Source organism: Otolemur garnettii, unplaced genomic scaffold, assembly GCF_000181295.1.
Source record: "Otolemur garnettii isolate 467f Iridium unplaced genomic scaffold, OtoGar3 scaffold00005, whole genome shotgun sequence".
NCBI classification, from domain to species: domain Eukaryota; kingdom Metazoa; phylum Chordata; class Mammalia; order Primates; family Galagidae; genus Otolemur; species Otolemur garnettii.
In genome coordinates, this window is record NW_003852400.1 from 21,824,415 (window position 1) to 21,839,232 (window position 14,818).

Below are 14,818 nucleotides of genomic sequence, written 5' to 3' on the forward strand. Positions count from 1 at the left end.
ACAGCTGTGAAGGATCTGGGCTGCAGAGGCTGAGGCGGGAAGACTCCTAAGGAGGTCATTACCGCGCTGCCTGGACGGCTCGAGTGCTTCATCTCCCCACTCACACCCACTCTGTCCCTTTTTCTTCAGTGAAGCACTGCTCCTGTCTCTCTCCTTAATTATCTTTTCACACTCCAGTCCCTATGACCACCTTTTTAAAAATCAAACTGCCCTTCTTGTTTCTTTGAAATCTCTCCGCAAGGTACACTTCAACCATAAGACGGAAGATGTAATTAAGTCATCAGATCTTTGAGGCAGAGGAAGGGAAGCAATAATTAAGATAGTTTCCTAAGCTTGCCTAATCATAAGACGTAGGTTGGGATGGTGTTAAAATATATATTTAATATTTTTTTTAAATATACATTCCCAGGCCCACTTCAAACAATGTTGTCCAGGGGAGGGGGAGAACCATGTGTCTTTTAAAGAGAATATCGCAAATGACAGCTATGACCTGGTGATTTTGGAACGTGTCAAGGGGCAGCCTGTAGCTGCAGTGTCAGGAGTAGGCTTCATAGAAGAAGTGAGTTTTCATGAGTGGATTTTAAACTCCTTTCCTCTGTATTTTGGTTTCTAATGGCACCAGTATATCAGGCTCTCAGTGAATGCCTAATGAATGAGGTTGCCTGGAAAACTAGTAAAACCAGGTTGAAGTATGTTCCTACCAACCACTAGCTTGATAAAATGAATGTAATCAAAGAAAATACCGCCGAAGTGTGAGAAGAACTACACAAGTAACCACGTTGGGGGGAGGGGTGCGGAGGCTCAGCCTGAGAACCAGGCCCTAGACGCACAGTCGCTGAAGTGCTTGTTTTTAAATGGAACTTTCACATCTCTTTCACCATTTCCCAAAAGAGACGGTAGTAAATGAACATCTGGATGATGAGATGAATATGGCACCAGACAGACGCTGCCGGGGTTATGCAGTTGTATACCAATATATCAACAGGGAAATGCCCCTTTAAAACTCTGAACAAATAGAAACAAAGAGTCTTCGAGGAATGAGATGTAACCTGCAGGATTATTTTAACCAGACCAATTTTCCCCTTTAAGAAGAGCCATTAGAGTATGTCTCTGGGAACTTCCTGGAGGCAAGTTGCTTGAATCTGAAGGAAAAGATGAAAGAAGCACTTGGAGTCCTGCATAAAATAAGGGGCGGTCTTCCATCTTTTCTCTTCTTCTATTTTATTTTTTTTAGACAGAGACCTCAGGAGAGCGCTCTAGCGTCACAGCTCACAGCAACCTCAAACTCTTGGGCTTAAGCGATTCTCTGATCTCAGCCTCCCCAGTAGCTGGGACTACAGGCCCCCTCCACAGTGCCCGACTATTTTTGTCTAGCAGGTCCAGTGCATGTGGCCAGCGTCCTAACCACTGAGCTTCAGGCGCCCAGCCGCTCTTCTCCACTAAAGAGCTTGCCATGCAGTTTCCTCTAGCCTATGGTGCACCACTAGGGACTGAGCAGAGGGCTGGATGGAAAAAATATATACATGTGGATTTGAGATTAGACAAAAGAAAGTACAAAAAGAAAATAGCAGCTGTCACCAACATCCACAGACCGGCTCTGGAAGCACGTGGTGCTCATCTGACTGTTCAGAGGTCCCTTCTGTCCAGTGGTCATTCTCCCCCTTCCACTGACCCAAATACTGTTCTGCTGAACTTCAGTGATTTTGTTTTTCAATGTGGCATCATTTTTTGGTCATTTTTTACCTAATCTTCAGACAGAAACCAAGGAATAAGCAGTCTCTGCAGAGCCCCCACACCCCGTGTCAGAAGTTTTGATTCTCTATTATCCCTCATGCTCGTGGGTGGGGGAATTATTTATGCAAAGTTCAGGGACAGAGGGACCTGCCCCAGGCTAACAGTAGCCCCATCCTGTGCCGCAACGGAGAGCCCTTAGGATAGTTCGTTTGATTTTCAAATGCCGTGGGGAAGATGGATGAAGTTTTTTCTTTTTTACACGATTTTCTTCTTTCATTGGAAGTATTGTTCTGAAAAGAAGACAAAGAAAACATGTAGGTAGAAACAGCAAGCAGGAGAGAAGAAAAGGAAAGGTGGAGAACGCGGCGGACGGAGGCTCCAGGATTACAATCCAGCACACACGAGGTCTAGAAAAGATGTTCAAGGCAGATTGAATGTAGTACATGAGAAGGAGAAAGAAACAACAGATATTACCAAGAACGGAACTCTCTTGCATAATGTGAATTTATCTCTAGACTAACTTTGAAGCACTTGTAAGGACTCCATGGCCTTTTTGTTCGGCACCTTGATGCTAATAGCAGGTAATGTCAGCTAGAAAATAGATTCGACTAAGCCGGCCCTTCTTTACCATGATTCTCTATGAAAGCACATGTAAAGTTTGATTATATTTTTGAATAAGCCACTATATATCTTGATTTTAAAACGTACTAAAAAGTCCTAAGTATACTTAACATACAAATGACAAGCTTAGAAGAATATTTTAAAAATTAATGTACTATAGACATCCTCAATATCGAAAGAGCTGACACGAGTTACTAAGAAATATTGTTGTGTCTAATTAAAATACAGACATGAGCACTTGTTAATCAGAAGAAAACTACCAATGGCCTGTCCAATCTCACAATAACTTGCAAGTGACAAAATAAAATACAATTATTTAATTATGATAATCAAGACTGGCAAAGGTCCTTGGATAGGCATTCTATTTCACATGCAGCAAATGTACAAATGGGGATAACATTGGTGAAAAGTTGTTTGGTGATATGCCCTGGAATTTAGAGCTTTCGATTCAGTAAACTACTAGGATGCTATCAAGGACAATAACTGATGTGAGATGATACATACACAGGGATACTTAGGACAGAATTATTTGTAATAATGAATAACAGAAGCAATCTATTTTCCATGAGGAAAATTGTTTAAATGATCTTGTAGAAGATTTAATGAAACAGGAAAATACAGTATATTATTTAAATAAATAAAATTGAAAATACACGTGTATATATAGTTACAATCCCAACTGTGTGTTTTAAAATATATTGACACACAGGATCTGTTTCTTCATGAATATGTACTTTGGAAATCCCCCAATTTGTAAATATTGCAATGGTGTATAATTCCCACCCAAATTCAGGTTTTGCAGAGCCTAATAGAGGTATGATTAAACATCCATTTAATCACAGAGCCAAGTGACTGGAAGATTCCTCAATCCATTTTTAATCAGCCTAAAATTTTGATTTTCAAGAAATTCAAATTTTCTTATTATTGATTATTTGGGGTATTATTTTTTCATACCCTTTATTCTCCCTTTATCTCCCTGACACTAGATGTTGGATTTCTTTTCAGGATACCTTTTATAAAAGTAAACTGAGGTTTTACTTACAAAGGGTAAGAGATCTGGCACAAAAAAGAGAAAATCTCTTATACACAGAAAACTTCATTATTCTAGAAAAACTGAAATCCTGAGTCTTAAATCAAATGCAGTCTTCTGAATAGGAATATTCCTCCAGAGGGACCCTCAGGAACAAATTATGCTGTGCTTGTCCTGTTCAAAGATATCCTAAGAATATCACTCATTATTTGTTTTTATACACGTTATTTTCTTCATTAACAGATGTAATTTATAATTCTATTAATTATAATCATACATTAACCTTTGTTTCTGATTCTAAAAGGCAGCATAGCTTGAGCTACCTACCAGGCTCATACCCTGGGGTTCTGTTAAGATTATCTCCAGCAAGTTATCTGTCCTCTCTGTGCCTCAGTTTTCTCATCTGTAAAACAGGGATACTCAGAGCACTCACATCATTAGGTTGCTTTGAGGAGTAAGGTGTGCAAAGTACACAGAAGAGGTAGCCAAATAGCGCTGTGTCAGCGCTCACTGTAATTATTTTGTAAATTATTTTGTAATTTATTTTGTAAATAAATGTGTTCTGAAAAACCAATGGTCTAAAATTTAAAAATTATAACCAACTTTGGAAAATAGACATTCTCAAGGATTGGTTAACAAATATATTAATAGCACTCCCAATTAGTTGTCATTTACTATGATTTTACCTTGTGCTTGAGACTACCCTAATCATTTCACAAATAGTTCTGAATAAAATTCTCAGAAAATTTTATGAATTATAGATTATAATTATCACCATTTTATAAACAAGGAAACTGGATCAATGCAGTGGTTTAGAAATCTGCCTAACTAGGTCATAGAAAAAGGAAGCAGAATTCAAATCCAGGTCTTCCTGAACCCAAGATTAAAGTTCTAATCATCATGGTTAAACTAGGCCTAGCTATAACTAAAATGCATTGTTCTTTCAAGTTTTCTCTAAATACTAGTAACTAGAAATTCATTGATATTAGTGTGTTATTATGTGAAGAGATCATTTATTATAATCATTAAAAGTGAGCCCTGCCTATGATCAATCTAGTTGTCTGGGCAAGCAATACAGCATAATCCTACCATCATAATTTTCATGGTGACTTTTACCAAAAGGCAATGCTAGAAAAAAATATTCTCTGATGGCTTAGTCTCTCAAACTCAAACTTATAATCTCATGAGAAGTTATAAAAACTCCAACGATACAATTATGGGTGTGAGTATGCAAGTTCGTTTTGTTGTCGTTCCTTATCTACTGATGTAGCACTTGAAAAACAACACAAACAATAAACTTGGCAGAACACCGTGAATACTCAGGTAGTCTGATCCCAGGGAAGTGAATGTCTATCAAGTGAACCCACTTAGAAGTATTTATGATGATGAATATTTGGGGCACTGCTTCTTACTCTGGGGAGCGGATGAATGAGAGCTCGATCCCCCATTCCCAAATACGTATTGATTGATGGGGCTTCAGAATGAAGACAGAGAGAAGGAAAAGTTGCCGTGTACAACTTTAAATGGTTAATGAGCAGTTGGTGAAAAGATGCTCACCTTGAGATGTCAGCCGCACTTCTCCACGATGTGCCGGGGGTTTTAACAAAGACATTCTTGGAAAACTCTTCATTAGTAATAAAAGAACTGGCAAAGGACTGACAAAGCCTCGAAATTATCTTGTCCCTAATACAAATCACAAGCTCTTCATTAAACGCATCAGAATATGTCCTAACAACGAGGCTTCAGCTTGGAGTGACTGTTCTGCCACTCTTCACATTGAGCCATTCCAGGGAGGGTAGATTCTATGATTAAGGTGATTAAGGTAATCAGCCGGGCTGATTCAGACACTCAATCTAGCTGCTGCCTGTGGACCTGCTGGTAATCACCAGAAGAGTGTACTTTGCAGGAGAATTTCTCTCGACAAGTACTCTTATGTTTGTTTGAGTTGAAACTAACTTGGAGAAAGAACTGTGCTTGAAAGTTTCCTAGCTCTGTAAACTATAACTTTAATAAAATGTATACTCTACCAGCCGGCCCCTGACCAGGTACCTGGAGCTAAACTTCTGGAGTCTGTACCCCTTTCTAATAAACAGCTCTGAACACAGTCAGTCCTGGATTAAGTGTTGTGACAGACTGATGGATAAGGTGACAAACTCCAACTTTAATTAATCAAGGTCACTTAAGTCTTATTTTTCTATCACTAAAGCTGATGTAATGTGACTTAAGAGTTGATTAAAGTTACCCCTGTAAGAATTTTTTCTTTCTTTCTTTCTTTCTTTTTTTTTTTTTGGTGGCAAGTACTGTGCTATTAGCTAGCCATATTGAAAAAGTCCCTCCTGCCCAATTTATAGTCCTGGAAACCTGCTCTTCTTATGTCTACCCAGATATTTCTATTTGAGGGAGCCTCATACTTTCCATTTTTTAATTTTAGAGCTAGAAGTAAAGAAAACTTGGTACTATGTTGCCTCACAATATAGACTCTTTTTCCAACACAGTACCCATGAGCTATCTGTGACTATTTAAAATTAATTGATTAAATTAAAGTTAATTTAAAATTAAGTTTCTCAGTTGCACTAGCCACATTTCAAGTCCTCAATACCCACATGCAGCCTGGGCCAGGTGGGTCATGCCTGTAATCCTTGCACTCTGGAAGGCCAAGGCTGAAGGATCACTTGAGCTCAGGAGTTTGAGATCAGCCTGAGCAAGAGCAAGACCTCATTTCCACTAAAAATAGAAAACATCAGCCAAGCATGTGCCTGTCATCCCAGCTACTCAGAAGCCTGAGATAGGAGGTTCACTTGAGTCTAGGAGTTTGAGGCTACAGTGAGCTCTGATGGTGCCACAGCATTCTAGTCCAGGCCAACAGAATAAGACCCTATCTCAATAAACAAAACACAAACAACAAAATCCCCCCATGCAGCTACTGGGTACCATATTGGCTACCATATTAGACAGTACAGATATGGAACATTTCCATTGTCACAAAAAGTTCTATTGGATAGCACTAACGTAGACTGATGGCGGAGCTACTGGTAGTATATAAGATGATTTGCAAAGAAGTTCTTAATAGTTATGTAGTATTTTAATATGTATTTGAAATGACATAGCTGACAGGACAAAGCTATCTCTCCACAGATATTACTGCTTAGCATAAGGCTGAAATATGCACTGAAATTTAAAATGCTAGTTGGTTCAATATACTATTGAACTACGATACTAAGGTTACTAAGATATAAATTTGTGAAGATGGTAGAGGAATGAGTGAGACTTGGGAAACTGGGGGTTAGATTTTAAAAATAAAAATGGTAAAGAATGAATGGAGCTTCCAAAAGTACACAAGTGTTATCCTGGAGCACTTATCTCCTCCTAACAAAGATTATCAGATAAAAAGTGATCATTCAGACAAAGAAGGAAGAGGAAGAAAGGGAGGAAGCTGTTAGGAAGTATGGAGGAATGTGCAAAGGAAAGGGGCCCACATAGGCTGAGAGGGCTGGGCAGCCACAGACCAAGGGCTTGGAAGGCCCAGTTGCACTGGGCACATCAGGGACATGTACTGGGGAAAGGAGGGACCTCGCAACTTTCCAGTTCAGGCAAAGTCAACAGCCCCAGGAAATCATCCCCCATATTTATTTACAGAGTTTGGGTTTCATGTACATAGTGAATTTCCAATGTTAATACATTTCCAAAACTTTCCAGACTGCAATTTCCCTCTCTACTTTCACTCACTGTAGTAGAAATTTTATTAGAGAAGATTTGGGTGGAAAGGTAAGAGCAGTTCACCATAAAAGATTTTTTAATCTTCTAAGTAAATTTTCGAACTTACTGATCCTTGAGTTAATCCGATAAGATGTTCCAATCTTGCCAACGCATTTTGGAAAGCTACAGGTGCTGATGGTGCTGCTCCAGTGATCTTTCAAACCCCACAAGTGTCTATTACATGATCAGCTGGTGACAGGAGAGGCTGTAACTCACTCATTTCATCTCACTCTTCGAGTCTAACATCCCCTTTAGAATATTTAATACTTTTAGCCCAACGGACCCAAGGATCAGACTGATCATGTATACACAGGAGACAGAAGCCCTGTCTTCACAGCAGGAAAGAGTGAAAATGGCAGGGGACAAAGTGTCTTCCTTGAGAAGCCGACAGATGACAAAAGCCAGGGGTCCATGTGGAAGGTAGTGACAGGGCTGTTTGGAGCAGACAAGAGGTCTCCCTGGGAATTCCAGAAATATTTAGGTGGATTTTTGGAGGAGAAACAGTGACATGTAAGGTAGAGCAATTTTGAAGGAGTTAGCTGGGCAGTAAAATCTGATTATAAATGCTAATGTGACCTCTTCTCCCCACGAAATTGTACATTCTAGGGTTGCACGTGGCGGCACACGTGTCTGCACTTGATCTCACACAAACCCTGTGAGATGTTATTACCATTTTCACACTGGAGAATCCTGAAGTTGAGAAGGAGTGTGTTACCCGGCTGGCTCCATCCCACAGATACTTCCCACGAACAAAGGGATGCCGAAGTCCACATCCTACCCGCTGGACCCGAGCTGCTACTGTAAGGAGATGATTTAGAGTCTTCGGTTTTAGACAGCAGCTGGCAGGCAAGTGAGCCCAGTAGATAAAAAGCCTTGGGTGGCTGAGGTTAGGAGGCATTCAGATTGCCTTTCATATAGTATTTGTTCTACTTCCCATGTCCAAGTGTGCAAAGGTCACTCTAGGCCTGAAGATTGGCATGAAAAGCAAACATCAAAAGAATTGGATGAGCCCGATGCCTGACTATGCCTTGATTCTTCCAGGAAATCCTTATCCTACAAATGTACATGTCCTGAGCCCTTCCACAGTTGACAATATCTGTTTTAAAGAACCATCACCAGTGGCTCTTGCCTGTAATGCTAGCACTCTGGAAGGCCAAGATGGGCTGATCCCCTGAGCTCCAGGAGTTCAAAACCAGCTGAGCAAGAGTAAGACCAGTGTCTCTACTAAAAATAGAAAAACCAGCTGGGCATTGTACTGGGTGCCTGTACTCCCAGTTACTGAGGAGGCAGAGGTAAGAGGATTGCTTGAGCCCAAGAGTTTCAGGTTGCTGTGAGTTATAGTGCCATAGCCCTCTACCCAGGGCAATAGTAAGAATCTGTCTCAAAAACAAAAAAAACAAGCAAAGAAACAAACCCAAAAACAAACAAACAAAAAAAACCAACAATAATAAAAAAAAATACCATTGTCAGGCAAAGAGAGGGTCATTATATAGTATGATCAAAGGACTTCCCAAAGCCCCAACTACATCGGCCTATATCTCCAGAATTTGTTATTGTAGGATATGACATTCACATGAGAGAAAAAAAAAATTCCTTTTACTTTCTCCTTAGGAAAAAAAAAAAGGAGAGAATTTTTTTTTACTTTTGGCCCCCTATCATTCATTTCTCCTTTCTAATATTCCAAGATCCCAGATCTCTTTTGAGTAATCACCTTTACCCACCCTTGTGTGCAGACCTTGCAGAACAATAAATCCAAGTATCTGCCCTCCGGCTGTGGAAACTAAAGAGATTCCTCTTGCCAAAACTTCTTCTCAGCACCACACCATCATCCCTTACAGTCAGCGAGGAGGCATGTGACCAAAGCATGGCTAACTGAGCTTGTTAAGTTGTTTGAGGGTGGAAGAAATAGAATCCATTCTTTCTGGCTGAGAGCGTGAAAGGGATTCTTGAGAAGTTCCAGTCATCGAGATCTTTCACAGCCTTGGCCTTAGAGTTCTCTCCTCCACAACTTTGAGACAAATGTCTGTGATTTAAACCACCCAGTTTGTGGTACTTTGTAATAGCAGCCCTAGCAATTGATGAGGCAATCAAACACCCACTCTCACTTCTTTTTCTTCTTGAAAAAAGGAGACTACTCTTGGGGAGATTAAGGTGGCAAATTCACATGAGGTTTACTGTGGTAGGTGAAGCCAGAGCAGAGAAATTATTATAGAAAGTTCATAGTCTGGCTTCTCAATATAGATCTAAATATGTCACAGCTTTGCCTAAGTCTTCCTTGGGTTCACAGGAAAAAAAATTGTGGAGATCAAGCAGTTGGTTTTGCAGTTGGCACACAAAAAATAGGCTGAGGAAAAACACCAGTGCACAGTTCAGGCAGCTCGAGACTAGGAGAGGGTGTGTGATGCACAGTTGTCAGGACAAGCTCTGTAATAAGCACTAAGTGTTTGCTTCTGCTTCTCCTCTAAAAAATGATGGATTATATGCACTATTCTCTAGCTGATACCTTGATATTATGTTAGCATCTGCTCTGAGTCAGAAGTTAATACGGTGTGGGCAGAAGGCCCAGTTTTGATCTGATTAAGGTAGCTAACTTTATCTTTTTAGTGCCCAAGGATTAAATGGTCCCCAATTAACTCTTATTCTTTCAGCAAATATCTATTAAGTATGTACCCTGGGCCAGAATAATGCTGTGAATAAGACAGGCAGGTAGGTTTTCGCCCCCACACTGGAGGGAACAGCTAATGTTACAGGAATTAATGGCCAGGCATATTGCAGGGAAACAACATTTAATCTGCTAAAGTAAATGTCAGGTGAGAATTAGCAGGTTCAAGGCAGGTGGGCAGGGAAGGGAACAGTGTTTTAGAGAAGAGTAGCCTTCCCGTAGAGTAGAAGATACCATGAAAGCCTAGGTGTGAAGGAGAGCACTTCAGCAAGGTGCAAGCATTGAAAGACACTCTCCGTGGTCAAGAGATGAGGCTGGGGAGACGAGGAAAGCAAAAATAACAAGCCCGAATTATCCTAAGGGTAACATAAGGAGCCATCGGAGAGTTTTAATCTGGAAAGTGACATGACTAGCTGTGTCTTCCATAGATCATTCTAACTGGTGTTTGGAGAAAGGGGGAAATCCAGCCAGATGCACAGGAACCAGTTAACAATCATCAGCATACCGCGAGAGGTGCAGCTGCACTAAAGGAGGATGGCAGCCCTTCAGAGGGAGAGTCTCAGACCTGGGAGAGGGAGAATGCCACGTCTCTTGACTGAGGAGGTTGCCTTCCACACCCATTAGGTCAAGACTACCATGCTTGCTCAGAGTTTGTGGGTTTGATGCAAATAAGTGGCAATTTGGACATGCCTACCAATGAAGAGTGGTGAGCCCCCTCACAGATTTCCCTGGGCAGTGGCCATTTCGCATGAGATTGAGAGGAGAATTCTGTGATTTCTGGCCAATTCCCAACAGATTGTCCATGATCTGCTAATTCTTATTCCTTGTTACGCAGTAGGTCTAGCCCTTTACGTCATCTACTTTCTCAAAACAACTCTTAGAACCAAGAATTTTGGGCTTGGGAATAGCTAGGGATTGTGCCCCAGGCCCAGCCCTCCCCTCACCCAGAAGGTATGCCACCTGTCTCCACAGCAGCCTTTTCCTTTTCAGTAGTACAGGTGGCAAGTCAACTGACTAAGCAGATATTCAGCTGGAAAACAATATGTAAGTGGGGAATAACCATCTTGGTGGTTAGGCAGGTCGTAGGGATTGTATTCGTAGGAGTTATTTCCTACAGAAAGTTATTTGGTCCTAGAAACTGCTGGTTCCCTGCATTTAGAATTCTAGAATTCTTTTCCTCACAGATTTGGGACTTATTACAGCTCAGAAACAGGAAAAAATATTGAAACTTTGTTTCACCTTTTCTTAGAGTAACCCAAACATTTTATCATCAAAATCCTTGGGGGTCTTGCATATGGAAAAATAAAACTTTAGCACATTTAAAAAATGGCAGAGTGGGTTAACAGTCTACATTCTGAAAGAATTTTATGGGGATATGTCTTCTTGAATATTGAAATGTTTATACTGGATAGAAAGTTACTATTATAAGTACTATATTTACAGATTCAGGGATTGTTTTAAGTACTATATTTATAGATTTATTTTTTATATACGGATTTTTTTTCCCTTCTTTGGTGGAATCAAAAAAGAAGGAACATAACCAATTGAAAAAAAATATTTTCTTATTACAATTTTTAATGTCATTTAGGGTACAATCAGGCAGATTGGATGCTGTCTCAACCCTCAAATCACCATTCTCAATTTTTTTTTTGAGTTGTTCATTGGACTATTGAATCAGCATATTGAATAACACATTTTAAAATGATCTTTTAGATATTCCACACACAATGTCCTCAAAATCTACTGAAGTTTAAGTTCTAAAACTTTCCACCAGTCAAACGTGGTTTTTAATTCGAGTGGACACTGAGTTCTTAATACAATTAAGTTTCTGGCCATCTCTCTGAGGTCATCATCCTCATGTGGCTGATTGGATTCCATTCCTAAGAACGGATACTAAACACATTTCCAGTGACAGCAATTGCTTTAAGCTCCTTAAAGCCTTCAAAATAGAGAACGTTTAATTTAGAGCTCTTAGTTAAAATAATTAGCAATTATACCCAAGGAAATTACATTTAAATATCTTCTGTAGAATCTTTGAAAACTTAAACACCAATTCAGATTTTCCTATAACGAGAGAGTAGATTGCACACTGTTAAAAGTTTTTGAACCATCTTTTCTTCTGCCTTTTTCATTTAACCCTAATGTAACTTTAACAGAGGCCTGAGGCTCAGAATGGGTGCCGTTACAGATTGCTGAACTGATGAAGGATCATGTGCACTGGAGAAAGTCCTTGGGCAGTTTAGCTAACAGCTTCTCTTCAATTTCACTGAGAGATAGGAATACCATCCCTATCACAGATTCCAAGTTGTCAGAACGCCCTTCCTAAATTACAAAAAAGAAAATGTGTAAATTCCCTCTGTCTCCATCCATGTAAACATAAAAGAGGTAAAGTCTCCATCGTTTTTAAGGCTGCATAATATTCCATGGTATACATCTACCACAATTTATTAATCCATTCATGAGTCGATGGGCACTTGGGCTTCTTCCATGACTTGCCTATTATGAATTGAGCTGCAATAAACAATCTGGTACAAATATCTTTGTTGTACAGTAATTTTTGGTCTTTTGGATATATACCTCACAGAGGAATTGCAGGATCGATTTTAGATCCCTAAATTAAGTAAGTGAGGTGAAGGCTATGTTAACCAGTTTGATGTAAGCATTCCAAATTGTATATAAAATCAGCACATTGTACCCTGTAAATGCATTAATGTATACAGTTATGATTTAATAAAAAAATTAAAAAATGAATCTGTGTGCTTAACTACTAAAAAAAAAAATTCCCTGTCTCTGAGAAACAGCTCTTTACAAGCTGCAATGAAGGAGATGATTCTGGAAGCTTCCCTCACGGCCCAAGGCAACGCTTATCTTTTGTTCTGTGTCTTCCTCTTTCTCCCCTTTCTCCCTGTTCAGGATCCACATTTCCAAGCACCCAGTGCCCTTTTTGTCTTTCTAAATGGCAGGAACCCCAGCTAAGGTGGTATTTTCCTCCTTTGAGCCCCTTCGTACCTCACCTTCTAATCAAAACCCCAGTCTTTCAAGGATTTTGTTATTACTCCTGCTTATTTTCAAATCCACTTCTGTTAAGGTATTAATTAAGTATAGTAGATCATCACTCTTAGAAATGTTGGCTTTCATTTTCAACCTTTCTTACTTCAACCCAAGACAGCAATATCCTGGCAAAGACCCTAGAAGAGGTCCTCCAAGACAGAGGAGCCGTGAGACCCCGCCTCAATTCGTATATTTCAATCACACTTAGTTTTATGACTGACTTCTCTCACATACATCATAAAATTAGAAAATCTGATAGCAGGAAAGGGTTTAGAGAAAAGTCAACATTTCCATTTTAAAAATAAAGAAAATATAGCACAGAAAAGTTCAGAAAACAATTGCACAATTAGTAAACAGAGAGAGAAGCCAGGCCTCCCAGATCCAATGCCAACACCATCCCCTTAACTCACAGGCTCCTTGTTAATAAACTTTCCAGAAAAACACATGTGCACTGCTAGCTCTTTGCATCTCTTGAGTCCCAATTAAGTGCAAGGAGATGGGCATGGAAAGAGGGTCTATAAGCATTTCCAAAGAGTATGTTTGATTTTAAAAAAGCATAATCAGTGTTAAAATATATTTCAAATGGGGAAATGAAGCTCTCTTAATTTGATAACAAAAACCACAAGTAGTAAATTTCTACAAAATGCTAGCAGGAGGTAACAATTCCATCCCGCACGTATCAGTGGTTCTGAAAGATGGGAGATAACAAAGATTGGGTGCATATTAAAACCTCTGCGGGAGGAATGGCGCTCTTAGCTTTACCTGAAATACATAAAACATCTTGGCTATGTAACTTTTTAAAATTTGGGTTGCAATAATGAAATTTCCAACAAATAGAAAAATGAAGAAATTATAAAACCATCACACATCCGCCACATTCAAAACACATTATATAATTGTTTTTATCACATTTGCTTAATATACCTCTTTGCTGTTACAATTTGTATAAGAAATAAAACGTCCAAACACAGACAAAGCTCTACCAGCAATAGGCTTTCCTGCCCCAGTATTTGAGTGATAAGCACCCTTATTAAGTGTGGATACATCTTCGCCTTTTAAGTTACTCTATTTTACCACATAGGCATATGTCCATAAATAATGCATCTTATTGTTTGGAGTGTTTTAAATTTTGATATAAATGTTTCTATTATTGAATTTATCTTCCTACAACTCGCTGTTTCCATTAAACACACATGGTGAGATTTATTCACATGGATACACGTAGATACAGTTAATTCATTTTAACTATTGTACAGTATTCATTGTATAAATAAAACCAGCTTATCTCTCCAGTTCCCTACGAAGGGGCAGTTAATGCTACTTTCACTTTTTCATTTTTATAAACAGCGCTGCAATGAAAATCTTGGTGCATGACCCCTTGTGCACATGTGTGAGAGCTTTTTTAAGGAGTAAAGCAGAAATAGAATCTCAAAACTTCAGTGTATGTGCATTCCCATCATTACTATGAATTAAATATTATTTTCCAAAGTGGTTGTAACAATCTGCTCCTGCTAGCATTATCTTAGTTTTGTTACCCTACATGTTTATCATTATTTGGTGATAACAGACTTATTGTCCTTCTTAGCTCTTGGGATGAAATGGTTCAATGTGTATTCTCTATATCTCAGGGTAGTTGAATGCCTTTTCATATATTTTTGAAATCTTCCAGTTTCCCCTTCTTGCATTGCTTTTTCATATCCTTTGCCCATGTTCCATTGGGCTGTTTTTCTCTTCCTTAATCATATAGAGAAGTGTCTCTGCATTCTGAATACCATTCCATTGTCAACTCTATAAATGGAAACTATCGTCTCTCTTTGTGGGTTGCTGTTTTGCTCTGTTTGTGAAATAGTTTGTCATGAACAGGTTTTTAATGTAATGAAGCCAAATTTATCACTATTTCTTTGTTTTAATTTGTTGTTTAAGAAATCTCTCTTACCTGAAGTCAAAAAATGTTCTTCTACGTT